General features: G+C 40.2%; 1 pseudogene; it reads right to left on the bottom strand.

The window, feature by feature from the left end:
* Window positions 1-5118: 5118 nt before the first annotated feature.
* Window positions 5119-5245, bottom strand: LOC120590915 (uncharacterized; annotated as a pseudogene).
* Between the last annotated feature and the right edge of the window lie 4291 nt (window positions 5246-9536).

Raw genomic sequence — 9536 nt, 5'->3', positions numbered from 1 at the left:
TCACAGATCTTTTGCTCACTGCACCCCATCCCTCCATGGTTTCTGTCAACCACTTTCGGGGAGGGGACTATTATGGTTCACATTGTGGTAGCAGCTACACTGAACTTAACCCCAGCCATTGGCAAAGGCCTCAGGTGCTGTCACGCATCAGCAGCTGAACTTGGCTCCTCTGGTTGTTCCCATAGTGCACAACCTCATTTGAGAAGAGAGAGCAGAAAGAGCATCGAGCATTTAGGGAGAACAAAAGATGAGATGATCCTGGGGCCCCATTTCGCTCCATCCAGCTCTCATCTGCCTTCCAGGAATGCAAGAATTAAAGGTATTCATAAAAAGAAAGGACAGTTATTTGTATATCCATGTTCATATCAGCATTACTCACCATAACCAAAACGTAGAAAAAAAACAAATGTCCATGGATGGAAATGTGGTATATACATACAATGAAATATTAACTCCACTTTAAAAAAAAATTTTGACATGTGCTACAAAATGGATGAACTTTGACGACATCACGCTAAGTGAAATAAGCCCAAAAGGATAAATATTGTGTGATTCCACCTTTATGAGGTGCCTAGAATACCCAAATTCACAGAGATAGAAAGTAGAATAGAGGTTACCAGGGGCCGGGGGCGAGGAGGCATTAGGGAATTATTTAATGGGTATAGAGTTTCAGTTTGGGATGATGAAAAGTTTTGGAGATGATGGCTGCACAAAAATGTGAATGTATTTAATGCCACTGAACTATACACTTAAAAAATTGTTAAATGGTAAATTTTATGCATATTTTGTCACAATTTTTAAAAGGGGAGGAAAGCGTGTTTGTGCTTTTCACTGCCCCCAGGTCCTTTTCTAAAGGAAGGCTTCTGGGTGTTATTTTTGTTATGTGAGGCAGTGGTTAGTGACCAGACTACCCAGAGGCGTGCCGCTAAATGATCAACAGCTGGTTCTCCAACAAATACAAAAAAAACCTGCATGGAAATATTGAACAAGTTCAGTATAAATTTTACCGATATAAAGGATATGAGTCACACAATTTTCAAATAACAATAAAATATACAACACTATTTTAAATTCCACATACACCATTGATTTTCACAGAATGATTTCACTGACTTGTGCAAACTCATTTCCGTATCCAACATCAGTTGCAATTGATGAACAAGTATAGTTCTGACATGAATGTTGGTTGATATTTTCATTTATTTTAGTGAGTAAGACAAGTGAGAAAGACATATATTGGAATGTCACTTAGTTGTCAATGATGTAAGCAATTTTTTTGATGAATTGGATAATAGTTTTTCAATAGTGAAAAATATTTCCTCAATTTCTTGTTATTCACAATGTAACAGCTAAAGACACAACATACTTTTAAGTTTAATCTAAATTATTATTTTCTCCACCATGTTGTTATATCTAGACAATCAATAAAACAATATTTTAAGCCTCGATTTGTAGCATTTGCTGATTTGTATGGTGTAAAGACTTCCACGGTGGTTGATTTCAACCTACCAATATGAAGTCACTTGAAGGCAGAGTTAGGAAGAGGTATGCAGTAACATGCCACTGTATCGTATTTCCACATGATGTAGACACTTTGATCCATACTAGGTAGGGAAATACACTAAAATAACTAGAATGCTATGAGCTTGTAATATTTATTATGTTTTTAACATCATGTATTTAATTGTAAGTTTATATTATTTTTTTTTTAATGACTGTTTAACACCTAGCTCACAAAATGCCTAAAAATGTAACAATCGGCTCTCCCTACCTCTAATGAAATCTCAGGAAGCATAGAAATTGGAGGTTCCTGCCACATTGGTCTCATGACATCACTCTAGATTTTTCTTCTTTCTCTGTTTCCTTTGTGCTTCCTTGGATCTTGTTCTTTTGGGGTGCAGACTTCTCTGTACAATATATCTCACATATTCCATTTTCTTCTCAGTGTTTCCTTTGTGACTCTCTTAGGTATTGTCATTTGTTTCTATCTCGTTTTAGTCTCAGGGCGGTCTTGACTCTCTCTCCACTTGTTCTCCTTTCCCTGTTTCCGCTGATCAGCACACATTTTTCAGTTGCCATTGTGCATGGTTTTCACCAATAGTCCCTCTTTTCTTTTTCTAGCACAGCATATCTGGGGGCCACGGGAATCCATGTTTATCAGAGAATTATGAAGAAATCTACAGCTCGCTCAGCCTTCTGGGGTATTTTCTTACTAGTTTTCTTATGTTCGGTGCAGCATTTTTGTGAACTCAACAATCAAAAGAGAGGGGGCTACTCCATAGATGTATCTTAAGTGGGGTCCTTGGGGTGGCTGGCCATTAAATGGGATTTCGTTTGTGAGAAAATCATAGCACAGAAGGAACTGGTAGAAAAAGTTAATAAGCCCTATAATAAATGAGGCAATAAAAATAGTGAAAATTCCTAGAGGACTTATTAAGAAAATATCTTTTTTAAAAAAATTCAATGACATCTGGTCATCAAATATGTAATTCATGGACCCTTTTAAAGAGAAAAAATTGTTATAGACCTGTTTTAAAGAAAACAGTTTTTATGGATCCTCAATATTGCCTTAAATAATTTTGTTATTTAGAGTATACATATCAAGTAGGCATAAAGCCATATGCTTATAACCCTCATATAATTGTAAAAACATATGTACAAAAAATACAACTGAAACCACATAAATCAATAAGATTTTAATGAACAACATAATTTAATGTGATGAATGATGTTCTTGAAAGTAACTTGCCACCGTTGGGTTTTAATATTTGGCTTGTTGAAAAAAATTAATAAGTGAATAAATCTTGACTTTTTCATTGGCGGTAGCAGGCATCACTGTTCTTCCCAATCCCCACCAACTCTTCACTGCCACATAAACATTGCACTAGCTATTATATAAGAAAGGATGTCTTTTCTCTTATATTCTCTTACATTTGTCACTATTCCAAAACAAACAAAAGAAGAAAAAACAAAGCATATTCACTAGACAGCTCATAATGTGTTTGATATTTAATTTACAGCCTTAAAAGTGGGCTGGAGGAAAAAAAATTTACCTTTCTTTATTCTTTCTTTTCCTGTAATTGATTTTATCTCTTGAGCCTTCATTTCTGCCCAGCAACAGGAAATGTCATCAACCCAGTTCCTTTTATGGAAAATAGTCAATTCTTGATTCTTCCTCATGGAAAGTGACCTAATTTTCAGGGTCCTGTGTCTTGAAGGAAAGGTATCCCACATGCTCACTGGCATCCATCATGTTTTTGGTTTCCGAGCTATGCCATCCCCATCAGTCTTGACAGCAGTCCTTACCCCTGTGTAGTCAGGGGAAGATCAGAGACCTTTTTGGATCACACACTCTTGAGTCTCTGATCTGATCTCTGCCCCATCCTCATGGCAATAGTTTATGAAATAAATCAATGATGTGTTTAAATGTTCAACAATTGATTCTCCAGCGAGGGAAAAGCCCTGGTTTGTAGTATTTGCCAGTTTGGGTATAAAAGCTTCCACCATGGCTGATTTCAGCTCCTGGATGTGGGTTGGGAGGAGACGTCCACATCAGCTCTCAAGAACCTTTGGACATTGAAACCACTGGTTATTAATGACCAAAGCCAAGCTTTTCAGAATTTAAAATCTCTTCTCTCTTGAGAAACCCACTTCTTTCAACAGAAGCCTTGGCTTTCAAGACTTTTCTTCTTATTGTGCATCTTAAGACTCTATTTTAGAACTGGGAGCCAAGCATTTGTCTCTGTCTGCTCTCTCCTGAGGAAAGTGCATTTAGCATCTCATCCTTGTGTCTCCAGTGGTGAGAGACGGTAGTGGGTATAAGAAAGCCTGGAGAAGAAAAAACCTTGAATAATATGTCAAAATATTGTCTACTACCCACTTACAGCTTTTTTCCTTTTTCTTTTTTCTTTCTCTCTTTCTTTCTTTCTTTTCTTTCTTTCTTGCTTGCTTGCTTGCTTGCTTTCTTTCTTTCTTTCTTTCTTTCTTTCTTTCTTTCTTTCTTTCTTTCTTTCTGTCTTTTTTTGGAGTGGTTTGAAATAGCATATGTACTGCCAATAGAGGCTTCACTAAGAAACTTCTATCAGATTGGCACAAACTTGGTATGAAATTAAAGGAAAGGTAAGCTACTAGGGCCTTCAGTACTGGAAAGAGAGAGGGGAGAGGGAGACAGATGGAGGGGAGAGGGGCAGCAGGAGAATCCTTAAAGCAGAGTTACCAAAATGCAATATATTCTATACATTTCAGAAATCAATGTTTTCAGCACATGTATTTGCTAAATACAACTGTACACCTAAACCTCATCTGAAGCTGTCATAAGACTAAATCAGCGGCCTTGAAGATGGGGAGCCAGGGACTGACTCTACAGCTACTAGCGCTGGAAGGATGGGAGCCAGAGGGGGAGTCCGTGTTCAGTCGAAGCTCAGGCCTTGTCCTCAGCCCCTCCCCCTCCTTCCTGCCTCTCCTAAGAATAGTGGTATCCCCCAACCCCCAACTTCCAATCTAGTGGGAGATCCTTGCAGTGGGATTGCTGGGGTGCAGGCGCTCAAGTCCTTTGATGCCTGGATCTGAGATGCCTAAGACCTAAACCAAAAAATAAAAAGTAAGAGAATCTTAAATATCAGGACTATCTTTTGATCACTTGCAAATTGTCTTCTTTCCCCTCTCTCTCACTCTGACAGACAGTAGACTGTTTGAGGTACCTCAAAGTGTCTTTAACTTTAAACTGCGAGGAATAATTAAAAGTGAGAAGTAACAAAGACATGAGATTCCAATTAACCAAACCGCAGATTGCTTTTGGAGCCTAGGGAAACCTGGCAGCAAGCCCAGGGACTTCTTTATTTACTAGTTGTGTGCCTTGGCAAAAGTTGCTTAGCATCTCTTAGCTGTAGTTCCCTCATCTGAAAATGAAAATAATACTTACACTACAAAGTCAAAGTAAAGAGTAAGTGAAATTTTATGTAAAAGAGTGATTTGCAAACTAGAGTTCTATACAGATATTTCTATACAGATATTTGCTATTTTTCTTTTTTCTTTTTTCAGGTGAGGCAATCCTTAGTTGACTTCACAGATTGCAAGGACCTTGTCAGTTTATAATCTCTTAAATTTTTTTTTTTTTTACACCTACAGCACCTGGTCTTCCTAGGTGGTCTCCCATCCAAGTATTAACCAGGCCCGACTCTGCTTAACTTTCGAGATCAGACTATCAGATGGGATCCAGCTAGTTCAGGGCAGCATGGCCATAGACTTGCTATTGTTATTCGACATTGATTTCCTCAAAAGTAGAGACATATTAATCTTTGGAACTGCAGCATCCAGCACAGCCTGGCCTTTCTGCGCTCCTGGCTCTGCCAGTGGGGTTACACACACACACACACACACACACACACACACCCCACACCACACCACACACACCCAGAAATCTGCTCTTACTCCATGGGCCAGTGCAGGAAGAATCAGGACAGCACGCTGGCTGTGGCTCAGGCAACATCCCCATAATGCTGGGGAGGAGAGACAGAGAGGTCCTCTACAGCTGCAGGAGGCAAGAGAACTGGGGACATTCCAGCTGGTGATTTGACACGGCTCCCTGCGGCAAACACCCGACTGGCCTTGGTTGCTTTAATGACAAAAGGAGAAATAGAGCACTTATTTTTTACATGTCACCTGAGCTGATGTGGAAGAGTTAAGGCTCATCCTTCATGTTGCTGCAGACAGCCAGAGGACAGATGGCCTGTGGCCCAGGAGAGAAGGATAGATGTCTTTTTCTCCATGAAGGGTAGCTATTTGCAAACAACTAGTTCTGCTTCCCCCATGAAGAGGGCAAGATGAGATGGAGTAACAGGTATACGAACTTCTCCTCTTAGCTGGCCCACTCTTCAAATGCTCTGCACCTCTCATTCCAGGACAGGTAGCACCATTCAGCATCCTTATTGACAGAATCCACCCTGGGGGGCTATAGTAAAGGACAACAGTGCTGACTTCAACTTCCTCTCCACCTTCTACCTCTTTTCAGCTGCCTCATTTCCCCCAGGCTACCTGGGGGTATGATGTGCTTTCTTGCTGGCCCCTGGCTACCTGGCCCCTGAGCCCCAGCCCAGCCCCACCTTGCAATCAGGTGTTCTTCTCCAGGCAGAGCTTTGTGCTCCCTCTTTCCCTCACTCCATGCTCTCACCAAACTGTTACCAGTTTCCTGTCTCTATTAGGTCTCTGTTCTCTGTTTCCCAAAGGCTTGTTTAGTTTTCTCGAAAGCCTGGAGGTGAGAGAAGGCGCTGCAATTCAATACACATAGAAGTTGGAGGTGGAGCACTTCTTCAGACCACGGGCATAACTTTGTGTTGTGTTAGCACTACAGTGATTTCCAGAGAATTCTGTGGATCCCCAAGACAACCAGCACCATGACCACTCCCTGAATACAGATGGTGAGTGGTTCATTGCTGGACATTGTGCTTCTGCCACCACAGCTGGCAGGTGTAGCACGCAGGAAACTCGTATCTACAGGCCCTGTCAATCCCAGTTGAAGCTAACAAGAATCAAACAAGAATGGGTACGATCAGTCATCTGCAGAAGCAAAGCACTTCAAACAAAGTTGTAAACATGGGCCAGCAGCTCTGCCAAATATAATCTGAAGAAAAGAGCACCTCTTGAGCTGATCAAGAGACTAGAGTACCTATAGAGTGTGGGCACTTTACATCCTGAGGACTGGAACTTTTTTTAAGTGGCCTAGTTTATCATGTCATGACTGACTACCTACCTGATAGAAGAATGGTACTCTGTATGGATTCTAGAACCTAGGAGAGGGAACCAAAGAATAAATATTTTCTCAGTGTTTGTCCTATGCTGTCACATAACAGGTCACAGGATAAAATAAGAGCCCATTTATAGGACGCTTATTAAATGTTCCAGGCCCAGACATAAGTAAGCTTTATGTCCACTCTCTCATGTAATTCTTATAAGTACATTATAAGGAGGTGTATCCATCAGCCTTTTGTGAGTTTGAGTATCTGAACTTGCAAAGCTGAGAGTTGAGAACATGGTGACTCCGCCATCATATAGCCACCCCAGGGTGCCAGGCTGAAACGGATGGCCAGAGTCTCTTAAATTGTCTTGATTCCAAAAGAGATTATCTGTTCCAGCCCTTGGTTGACCCAGGCAGCTTATCAAAGTCATTCGTTACAAGATGCGAGACTCCAAATATGCAAAACCCAGATTAGAATGGTGACACGACATGGAATTCAAATGGGCCAGTCTCTGCGACAACTTGAACTGTTTCCATCACACTTGCTTTCCTTTCAAGGGCTTGTGAATAGAAACAAGGGTAACATGCTTTGAACAGCTTGTAAGGGACGAAAGAGAGCATGGGTTGGGGAATGCATTGGTAAGGATTCTAACTGCCTAGGAAAGAAGACGAGCCCCCACTCACCAAAAAAGCATCTCGATGGAAGATTCAAAACTTGGAATTATCGACATTGTAATCTTACCACAACTTATAAATATCTAAAAGGAGAGAATTACATTATCTTAACATGATACAGCTTTCAGCCTAATTTCAGTCTGAGCTGATGACTCCAAGACAACTGATTGCCCTGTGGTATGTGGGACACCCATCAGCTGCCCTCACATAGTCTACACCAGCTGGGGCTGGGAAGGGCTGGCGTCCTATTATTGCACCAAGATGAAAGTGGCTGGCTAAGTGGCTCTGGTTTGATACATAGACCCTTCCCTATAGCTCTCAAAAGTAAAGCCAGGCCCAGCAACTTTCTTTGATAGTGAAATAGTCCTACCTTCTTCCAGACATGGATATTGATCTAAGAGGTATATGTTTATCATAACTAAATGATAAAAAATGGGTATTGAAGATCAGAGGAAAATTGTAAAACAGTACATACCTATGATCTAAAAGACTGTGAAACACCTTCCAAATATATACAGATGGTGAATGAATGGGGACTCCAGGATACTGCATCAACCTGGACTTCAAGAAGATGTGGGTAGGAAGATCCAAGTCATCTTGAATCCAGGTTGAAGCAGTATCCTGGAGTTCCCACTCATTCATCCCTTCTTTCTCCTATCCTTCCACAATCAAATAGAGGAAATAAAATTGTAAAAAATGAGCAGAATCTTTATGGTATTATAGTTTCAAAATGCAGGGAGTGGTATAAAAGGACAACTATTTCTAAGGCTGTGTCTGCACACACAGGAACAGAATAGTCCCAACAACAGTTCCAACTGTCTCTTTCAATTAAACCAAGCATGGTGATCTGTCCACACCTCAGTGTGATCAGAACATCTAATCCTACCAGCTCTCCATGGCTGTATAGACAAAAAGCACCCATCAGGCTGACCAAAAGCTACAGCTAGAGTAATTCTCAGAATTGTCCTACCACAATTATTTTAAGCAGCAGTTTCAGAAGGGTGGCAATGACAGATTGAATAAAAGTTTGGATGAGTCTGTGGCCAATGAAAATAATTATAGGCAGAAAACTTTTTTTTAATTTTATATTTTTTTAGATTTTATTTTTTATGATTATTAAAGTAATATAGCTCATTGTGGAAAATACAGCAAAGCATAAAGAAAAAAAGAATCGCTAATAACCTTCCACCCACCCAGCTGTGAAGAACTTTTTCAACCTAAATGGCGGAGCTAAATTAATCTTCTATGGTCAGTAAATCTCCTAAAGAACTCTGGTGTCTGCCCTTCATTCAGTTTCTCTTTCACGGTCTCAAAGCCAATGTTGACACTTCCTAGGCTAGCTTTAGTCTCAGGCAGAATAGTGAACCTCTGCTAAGTGAATATTCAGGGTCCCCAAGGAGGCTTCTGCCCAGAAATACTCTTTTCCAATCTGCTCCCAGAATCAGAACTCAAGAGATAGCACTTGTTATTTCCGTTAAAATTAGTTAAACGTAAATGCCCATTGCCTTAAACTTATTCACACTAAAATGTAAATAAGGATTTTTTGTGTGTCTACAAGAAGGGGTCACCGCAGAACACTAGGCATCTGGGTTAGGAAGCAGGGTGCCACGGAGGACGGTCGTTCAGGAGTGAGCCAGTCTAATGTTAGGCAGCCCTTCTTGTAAGTGACTCTTAAAGCCCAAACGGCCCCTATGATAACTTTAAACGTAGCTATTATGTGAACAGATGCCACCTGAGAGATGTTTGTCCTCCAGCGAAATGGCATCTCTATCATTTGGAAAGCTGGTCTGACATACAAAAGTCAAATCACAGATACCATTTCTTTTCTACCATCTTTTCCTTTGAAAATGTTTCTCATGCTTCCCAACTGTAAAAATTAATTTAAAATAGCAGCGAGCCTAATCAGGCCAAGTTGTCCAGTTTCACGTGAGAATTTCTCATCTTTCTATAGCACATAAATCTTCTCACAGTTTGTTTTTGTGTCTAATTAGACATGGCTTTAGGGTCACTGAACCCTAAATTAGTTAAATCCCTTAAACTGTCTTTGGGAAAGAGTCATCCTGTGTGTTTATTAAATAAAATTATCTAGTGTCTTTCATATTCTTTTACAATAAACTAATTCCTTTTT

This window comes from Pteropus medius, unplaced genomic scaffold (assembly GCF_902729225.1).
Source record: "Pteropus medius unplaced genomic scaffold, Ma_sr-lr_union100, whole genome shotgun sequence".
In the NCBI taxonomy this organism is placed as follows: Eukaryota; Metazoa; Chordata; class Mammalia; order Chiroptera; family Pteropodidae; genus Pteropus; species Pteropus medius.
Note: the sequence above shows the minus strand (reverse complement) of the source record. Positions and strands in the feature narration are given on the sequence as shown.